At 36.4% G+C, this 9,488-nt stretch overlaps 1 non-coding gene across 1 annotated transcript; it reads right to left on the reverse strand.

Annotated features, from left to right (window-relative positions):
• Positions 1–7,398: 7,398 nt before the first annotated feature.
• On the reverse strand, positions 7,399–7,505 carry LOC136207719 (small nucleolar RNA R71). Its single transcript, XR_010676848.1, has one exon. It is a non-coding gene; the product is annotated as a small nucleolar RNA R71 (small nucleolar RNA).
• Positions 7,506–9,488: the final 1,983 nt, after the last annotated feature.

A 9,488-nucleotide genomic window follows, 5' to 3' on the forward strand; every position in this document is an offset into this window, starting at 1 on the left:
GTAATGCCAAGTATGCCACGCGTATGCACCATCAACAAAACGCGCCAACTCTAGAAGCTGCACTACGCGGGGCGTAATCAACATTACGCGAGGCGTAACCAAGAATACGCGGGGAGTATCGTCTCTTCCGGCAGCAGTTGGAAGGAGTCAACAGCAGTTTGTGGAAGTTGAGGTAGTGGGATGATGTGGCATTGGTGGTTAGTGGTAGTTGGAGGAAGTTGAGGTAGTGGGGTGATGTGGCATGGAGGTGGTTGAGTTAGTTGGTGAATAATTATCAAAATGCCACTGAATAATTACCAAAATGCCACTCCAAAATACTATAAATAGACCCCCTCCCCTTCATTAAAAATCACACTCAACACACATACAAACCCCTCTCTAAAGGTTACTCTCAATGCTCTCTTTTTAGTTCTTAGTTCTTAGCTCCTAGTTCTTCAAGTTCTTCAAAGTTATTCCTTTCGTTCTTCATTTTTCTTAGTTTCAATCCCTCTTTTAGCTCTTCTTCAGCTTTAATCCAAGTTTCAATAGCCTCTTTCCAAGTCCTTTCCAATTCAATTTAGCATTCCAAGCCATCAATTTGCTCAATTCCTAGCTATAATTCTGTTTTCAAATCAATTTTCCAGATTCGTCCAACTACTTTCAAAACCCGATTCCGTCTGTTTAAATTCATTTTTTGCTTTCAATCCCTTCGACAAAGTTGTTCCTAACGTCCTGAAGTTCGATCTAGTGTATTTATTTGCCCAATTCCGTGCCCAGAAACTCTAGTTACAAGCCGATCTTTTCAGCCCAAATTCTTTTAGACATTCTGTTTCCAGAATTTTTCAGATTCGTCCAGTTATTTTCAACTCCCAATTTCATCTACTTAGCATCCGTTTTAGCTTTCGATCCTTTATAGAAGTTTGTTCCTGACCTCCTGAAGTTAAATTTAGCCTATTTACTCGTCCAATTCCACGTCCTTAAGCGCCCAAACGAGCCTCCCAAAATTAAAGGTTAAATCTGCCCCATTTGCCTACCAACGTTGTGCCATTGCCAAGATCATATACCGTACGGGCCCGACCGGTTGCAGCTCTCCGAGGACCTCGCACTAACACGAAAATTCAACATCAATCCGAGATAGCTATTGTGGCTCCGAGTTTGTTGTTGAATTCCAATTTAATTTAATTACACTTCAATTCCTTGTATTTGATTTGTCCTTCCAATTCAATTGAATTAGCTATATGTTTAGTATAGAAGTTCTTCAATTGTAATTCATTTCCAGTTTCATGTTTCAAACACTTATTCAATCAATAAAATACCAATTTTCACCAAATCTTGTGTCAATTTCGCATCTTTCAATTTCTTTATTTTTCACGTCTTCGATTTATTCACATTAGCTTAAAAAAAACAATTTATCTAGCAAAGTTTCTATAACGGCGCTAGAGACCCAAGAGGGACTTTTTCAATCCTTGCGTCCCTCGCCAATCGCTTCGATTAGATTTCAAGTTTTGGCGCGCAAATTCCATAAACTTAATCATTTTAATTGAGAAGTAATCTTCTCTGGCACGCCCGCACCCTAACCACACGTGACAAGGTTGAAATTAGCATATTCGCAAAATATCGCTAACAATTTTTGGCACGCCCAGTGGGACCTATATTTTTTATTTAGGCTTAGCCAAAAAATTTAAAACCTTTTTTACACCACGTACATTTTTTTTTACACTCAACTTTTCAATTTAGCTTATTATTCCATGCTCTTACTTTATACAATTTTACCTATTCGCTTCATTTACTTGATTTTCATAATAAATTTTGTTTAATCATTTTTTCTATTTATTCACGGAGAATGGCTCTGAATATCAATAGGTGCAAAGCAATCGAACCATGACGAGGACAGCGTACGAAAATGCAAGGGACGCTACGATACCGGTGTATTTTGGTGGTTTCAATCGAGATCGACATTTTACAATAAGTACAACCGGATTGTGGGTCCATTGGTACACCGTCTTTAGATGCTACGACGATGGCTATGTTCAGTTTATTCATAGCGACGAACATAATATCGACTGCAAATGTTGTGCTTACGTTCAAACCGCGTCATTCTATGATGATCAATATGGTTGCTACGTGGAGCAAGTCCAGGAATCCCATAAAAATCCACATGGTCCTGATTATATTGAGGTATGGGAGCACCTTCGAATGAGTAATCCTCATTGCCGAGGTAGTTATATTTGCAATTATAGGGATGAAAACCTCCATTTCCATCGTCCTTGTCGGCAATCTTGCTTCGAAAGAAGTACGATCATGGCACCAGTCGAGCATAAGACCTATGAAAAGTTTGAGTGCTCCGATATGAGCTACGACCAAAATTCTTTCAAGGATTCTAGTCGTGTGGCAGAGATGGAAGCAGTCCAAGTGGTTGAGGATGATGGAGAAATCGAATCATTACTTATGGAGGAGAACCAACCAAAGGACGATGAATATCAACAAAGAATGGACCAACTCGAGAAACAGGCGGACATTACAGCGGCTAACATAGTGGCTTCTTTAAGAGCCTGCATTGAAAGCTATTGGGGGGCAATCCAAAAGGAAGAATTTCATCACAATACGAAGTTAGAAGCATATCCCACACTCCCAACTCCTCCAAAAACAAAGATGCTTAATGATGAAACGATAATGGAAAGTCAAGAGCATGGAGATGATCCCTATGACTATGATTCTAGGTCCATGCAAGAGGATGATGCCGCTTCCAATGATCTTGATTCAGGGGGCATCCATGAAACTCCTGTAGAGATTCAAGAAGGAGAACGAGATGTTTCTAGGAGCTATGACTCAGAATCCAACGAAGTGGATGATGTATGAAACTCCTGTAGAGATTCAAGAAGGAGAATGAGATGCTTCTAGGAGCTATGACTCAGAATCCAACGAAGAAGACGATGTTGTGTCTAGTGATCTTGACTTGGGGGCAGTAAAGAGGAAGCAATTCAACAAGAACCCACTCTAGAAGTATTGTCCATAGATGCAAATCCACCAAAGTCAATAGAATTTCCATGGAGGCCTGACATGAACAAGAAGACAGTGGTACAAGCCCATGAAGAGGAGGAAGATATATCTCATGACCTCGATTCAGATTTCAGCCAGGAGGATGATGACCCATTAAGCATTTCTAAATCGGGGGGCATCCATGAATCACCTATAGAAATTCAAGAAGATGAGGAAGATGTTTCTTGGAGCTATGATTCAGAATCCAGTCAAGACGACGAGGTATCCAACCCGAGGGACATCCAACCGGAAGAGGTTCAACAAGAATTTATTCTAGAAGAATCTCTCATTCTTGTGAAGTCTTTAAAATCAGAAGATTTTATGAAAAGTTGTGATATCGAAGAAGAAGTGGCTTCAGAAACACATGAAGAAGTTTTCTATGATTGTAATTCGCAACTCAGTCATGATGAAGAAAACTTCTATGATCGTGATTTGGGGGGCAGTCAAGATCAAGGGATTAATCGAGAATCCACACCAGAAATACCTCTAATGATTCTTCCAACAACTCATGTTTTTCCAGAGCCTATGATCACCATGAAGTTTGTTAACTCAAATTGGGGACCAAGTTTGCAGACCATGATTCTTCTTTTCGCCAGTCTACTTCAACTTTCCTACCATCCGAACAAGTCACGAGGTTTCTACTTCTTAACCTTGTTTATTTATGTAGACTCTAGTTTACCAATACTTTTTATTATGCGGAAAGAGAGTCATGAAAATAAGAATCTAGACATGGAAACTCATATCCCTCTTGTAGAGATGTTACTGAGCATTTTGTTGTATGAGGCGATAACATAATGTTGTACTTACAACATAGCCCATAAGACCATTTATGGTCAAAATAAGTTGGCGTTTTTGCCAGCACAAAAAAAAAAGAAAAAATATTTCAGTTTTCAAAATAAATTATTTATGTTCATGCTTCCATTTGGTTCATATTTTCTACTTTTGTTTTCGCATCTTCTTCTTCATTTGCTTCAAACTCTAACCCACAAACCAGAACACTCAATCATTACCATTTCTAAATCGTACTTGTTATCTATTAGTTGATTCCGGTTAATTAAAATACCCAGAACCAAGCTTTTGGAAATTATTGATCTCAAAATCATAATTTCCATCAAACAACTGTTCTGGTTAGCTTTTTCCCAAAATTGATTTCATCTGTCATAAACCACCTTTTCCTTCAAAACCAATCTCAGTTTCTTCGTTGATATCCAAATCATAACTCTCAACTTTCATTTTGTTCAAAACGATTTCCTATAACCTCAATTTTCTCACTCGAAATCACCCCATTGCCATTTGATCTTTCTTACATCGGATAACTCGTGTATTCAAATTTTAAAATGATTCCGACACGTCCAATTTCTCCAATTCGACAAATTCCAATCTGATTGTTCTAGAAGTCCATTTAGCTTAGACAAACATTATCCACTCCTCAATTCGAGCCAGTTGTGTCCAAATTAATCATTATTATAGCTTCAAGATATTTTTCATTATTACGAGCCATTCTCTCGTTGTAAACCATTTCCATACCTTTTTCAAAAGCAATCCGTGATTCTAAAGTACCAATTATCTTAGAACCAAGCTTTTGGTATTTATTTGATCTGAATCAAATTTAATCCCATCAAACAACTGTTCTGAACAACTGTTTTGATCTCAAACCATTCATCGGTCACGAGGTCAAGTTTGTTATTATTTATTTTTGTACAATTATCTCCAATAATTTCGGCGTACATATTGCTTTGTAATTTTCCTGCTTTATTTCTCACATTAGCACAAAAAAAATCAATGAGCGAACGAGGCTCTTATTATAAAAAAAAGAAAAAAAATTGGTTCAAAAAAAAATCCTAAATACATTCTTTTGTGTACAAATTTTCAATTCTAGTCAATTTATACACAAAAGAGGGGGGCAATTGTTAGCCCAAAATAAAATAAATTTTATTTTTTATGTATATAGAAAGCTTATGTTTAATTTAGGGTATAGTTTCTATTTTTGTCTAGAAAATAATGAAAAATACACTTGTAAACTAACCGCCAACCGATGAGAAAGTCCGGCACTACGCAGGGCGTGTCTTCTGTTAAGCCCAAAATATACCTAAAATATCATTAATATTTACATCATTTTTATTATAAATTTGTGTTATTTATATCTGTTTAGATTACTTTTACTCTCGAATATCTTTCTTTCTTGCAAGGTACCTAAATATTTGGTAAAATCCAAATAGGAACGAAAAAGGATCAAAAACAGAAGAAAAACCCTACAAAAGGAGTCAAAGACGACGTAAATCAAAAGCGCCAAGTCAAGGACACGAACGAGAGTAAAGAAGTGAAAAAACGCACCGTGCCGCGATCGCGAATCCACCACCCACGGCCGCGACACGCGTCCTTCAGCTACTTCCTCCCTTCGTCCAAAGCTTAACTTGATATTCCCCCATTCACGGCTGAGGATCCCCATTCTCGGTAAGTGCAGAATTCTGCCAAAGGTGCAATGAACACATGTTGAAAATCAAGAAACGCGTTCGTTCGGGTGGATAGAAACGACTCTTCACAAAGAACACAATTCTTAACAACGGACACGACTCTTTACCAACGAATACCTCTTTTCACAAAAGGACATATCACTTCAATCACAACCCTTCAACATCTATAAATAAAGAGTTGATGTTGAGAAAAATGCGATGTAATGTTATGTAATATAGATATAGAATCAGAGCGTAGAACTAATGTATAAGTTCTAAGTAAAAACAATTCGAGAGTTAGAAATTAGATTCTGTACAAAACAAGATGAGGTACACATATTGTTTATAGTTTAATTACAAACACAGTAGCGTTTAGACATTGTTCCAGTTTTAGTTTGCATTTTGGTAGAGGCCGACCGAATCCCTATTACGAAGTTACAGCGAGAAGATTGAGTAGAGTGTTCGCCCCTGAGCCTGACAACCTCAAAGGAAACCCAAGGAAAGGACTGATCAGCCGTTCACTTGCACGCCCTCGAAGAACTCGATGCTCCATGTTCTCTGTAAACTTGTATCAATTTATATTTCATCTAATAAAGTCTGTTCTATTCGATAAATCGTTATGCAGCACTTATGGTAACCAACCCACTAAAGTGATTGCTGGTGTTTTCATTAAAACGTAGTTAATTCAAAATCATTACAAGGAAACTTTGTTGAACACTCAGGCAAATTATTATCTCGGTAGAGTTTTAATTTGGTTAAGGGCATTATGCCGGCTAAAGGGTTTTGCCACGTTCAAAGCCAATTAATTAGAGGTTCCGTCATTTATTTCATCATCATAATTAATACAAAGTTTAAGTTGTTTTCTTTGCTCAATGCAAACGAATACATTTATTTGTTTTTCTAAAAGTTCTAAATGTTCCTGTTTTGTAAAATTCATCCCTAAATCAGAAAACTTTTCTAACGATCGATAGATTCTAATATAAAATCTTATTCTAGCATTTTCAAATACTCAAAGTCCACAAACTCAATTAAACAATTATTTTTCCTAAATTCAATTAGACAAATTTCACTTTTCATTAACATTCAATAGTAAATCTAACAAGTTCGAAATTTACAGATTCAAAAATAAGTTTTTCGTTAAAAAACGTATCCCTGTGGGATCGATATTTTTATTACTACAAGCGAAACCGTGCACTTGCGGAAAGCGCTCAACAAGTTTTTGGCGCCGTTGCCGGGGATACGCCAAAATTTTTGACAAAATTTTTATTTTTCGTATTTTATTTTCGAATCTAGGTTTACACATTATTTTTATACAACTTTTACATTTTATTTATTTTCAGTTTATATAACATATTTGTTTTCAATTTTGTTTTGAAGGTAGTTTGGTTCTTGCAATAATTTCAAGTTCATGCGCAGTTCGCGAAGTTCGGGCACGCCACCAGACCCACTTGATCCAGAAATTGAAAGAACACTTAAGAAAAACAAGAAAGACAAAAAAAAAAACAAAGACAAAACACCCTTAAAAACCAAAGTAGTCCAGCCAGAAAATATGGCCGATCCACTGACACTTATGGATTATGCTAGGCCAGGAATGGCCGGTGTAACTAATAGTGTAGTTAGACCCCGTATAAACGCAAATCAATTTGAAATTAAGCCTGCTTTGCTTAATATGTTGCAAAACAACGTAACTTTTTATGGACTACCTAACGAAAACCCTAATGCCCATTTGACAAATTTCTTAGAAATTTGTGATACTTTTAAAATTACTGATGTAACAGCCGAAGCAATCAAAATTCGCCTCTTTCCTTTCACTTTGAAGGATAAGGCAAAAATTTGGTTAACTTCTATGCCTGCTGCAACATTTGAAACTTGGGACCAATTAGCCCAAGCGTTTTTATCAAAATATTTTCCTTTAGCAAAAACCGCAAGAGTCATCAAAGAATTGACATCTTTTACCCAAAATGATAATGAAACTCTTTATGAAGCTTGGGAACGTTTTAAAGGACTTCAACGTTTATTCCCACACCACCAATTGCCAGATGCACTTTTAATGCAGACATTCTATAATGGATTAAATCCTACGACTAGAGGTTCATTAGATGCTATGTTTGGAGGGTTATTTATGAAGAAGACGTCCGTCCAAGCAAGAGAACTTTTGGAGGAAATGGCAATCAACAGCAGTATGTGGCCCGCAGAGCGTGGACATATACCAATGGCGAAACCATCATCCTCAGGTACATCATCGGTTAAAGGTATAATGAATCTTGATCCAGTTGCGATGTTACAAGCCCAATTTTCTGTCTCATCGCACAAAGTTGATAGGTTTATGGCACCGTGCGATCCTAATGGTAATCCGATCCAGACAGACATTGATTACGAAGGTATGAATGAGATAGAACAGGTAAATTTTGTCCAAGGACAAAACCAAACTACTAATCCTTATTCTAATACTTATAATCCTGGATGGAGAAATCATCCTAACTTTAACTGGAAAGATAGTAATAATAATAATAATGCAAATGCTAATCAATATCGTGTAAATAATTATCAAAATCAAACAAGAGATACGATTAGCACTTTATCTTCAAAAATCGACAAATTTATAGATGCTATGAATGGAAAGGTAAGTAATCAAGACGATGGTTTTAAACGGATCGAAAGTAAATTCGATCAACTTATCAAAAACCAATCATCTAGCATCCATAATTTGGAGGTTCAAATTGGACAACTTGCTAAATCAATTCCATCCCGCAAAGAGGGAAGTCTTCCCAGCCAAACGGAAGAAAATCCGAAAGAGCATGTTAAGGCTATCACTCTTCGCTCAGGGAAAAACTACTTAGGTCCGGAAATGCCCGGAAATTCAACTTTACCTGGAAATGATTTACTAAAATCCAAAGAAGATACATTAAAAAAAGATACACCAATTGACTCTAGTACGAAACCTTTTGTACCAAAGCCACCTTTTCCACACAAGGTCCGAAATAAGGACCATGATAAACAACTTTTATCATTTTTAGATAAACTTAAAAATTTGCATATAAATTTAACATTCATGGATGCAATTACGCAAATTCCTAACTATGGAAAATTCTTGAAAGATTTAATTTCAAAAAAGATTAGTTGGGAAGGAATTTCATCCATTTCACTTACTGAAGATTGTAGTTCGATAGTATCAAGCAAATTACCTACTAAACTCAAAGATCCCGGATGCTTTACCATTCCGTGTAAATTGAGAAATATGGAATTCCCAAGTTGTCTTTGTGATTTAGGAGCTAGTATAAACTTGATGCCATTGTCTATTTTTGAAAAATTAGGATTAGAAGAAGACATCAAACGTACCAATATGGTTTTGCAATTAGCGGATCAATCCACTAAAAGACCATATGGTATAATTGAGGACGTTTTAGTAAAAGTTGACAAGTTTATTTTTCCTACTGATTTTGTTATCTTAGATTTTGCTTATGATGCTAATTGTCCGCTAATCTTTGGTAGACCGTTCATGAACACGGGACGTGCTCTAGTTGATGTGTCGGAAGGAAAAGTAGTTTTAAGAATAGGTGATGATAAGATCGAGTTCGATATGAATCAAGCAATGAAATATCCTATGGAGGATTTCTCCTATATGAAACTTGATTTAGTTGAAGAATGTGTTAATGACATTGTTCAAAGAGAAGAAATAATAGAACCTATAATGGGTGAAGAATTAGAAGATAAGGACCCAGAGCCTTTGATTCGAGAAGATGGACCAGTTCCGCCTTCAGTAGTAGTTCCACCTAAATTAGAACTTAAAGAATTACCAAACCATCTGAGATACACTTTCCTAGGCGGAAGTGATACTCTACCTATAATCATCTCTAACAAATTAACAGAAAATCAAGAAGAAAAATTGAAAGAAGTTTTTAGAAATAGAATAGGAAGTATGGGATGGCAGATTTCAGATTTAAAAGGAATTAATCCTAGTATTGTAATGCATAGGATTCACTTAGAAGAAGATAAGCCACCTAAAGCGGATAGACA

The sequence above is a fragment of the Euphorbia lathyris genome, chromosome 9, assembly GCF_963576675.1.
Source record: "Euphorbia lathyris chromosome 9, ddEupLath1.1, whole genome shotgun sequence".
NCBI lineage: Eukaryota > Viridiplantae > Streptophyta > Magnoliopsida > Malpighiales > Euphorbiaceae > Euphorbia > Euphorbia lathyris.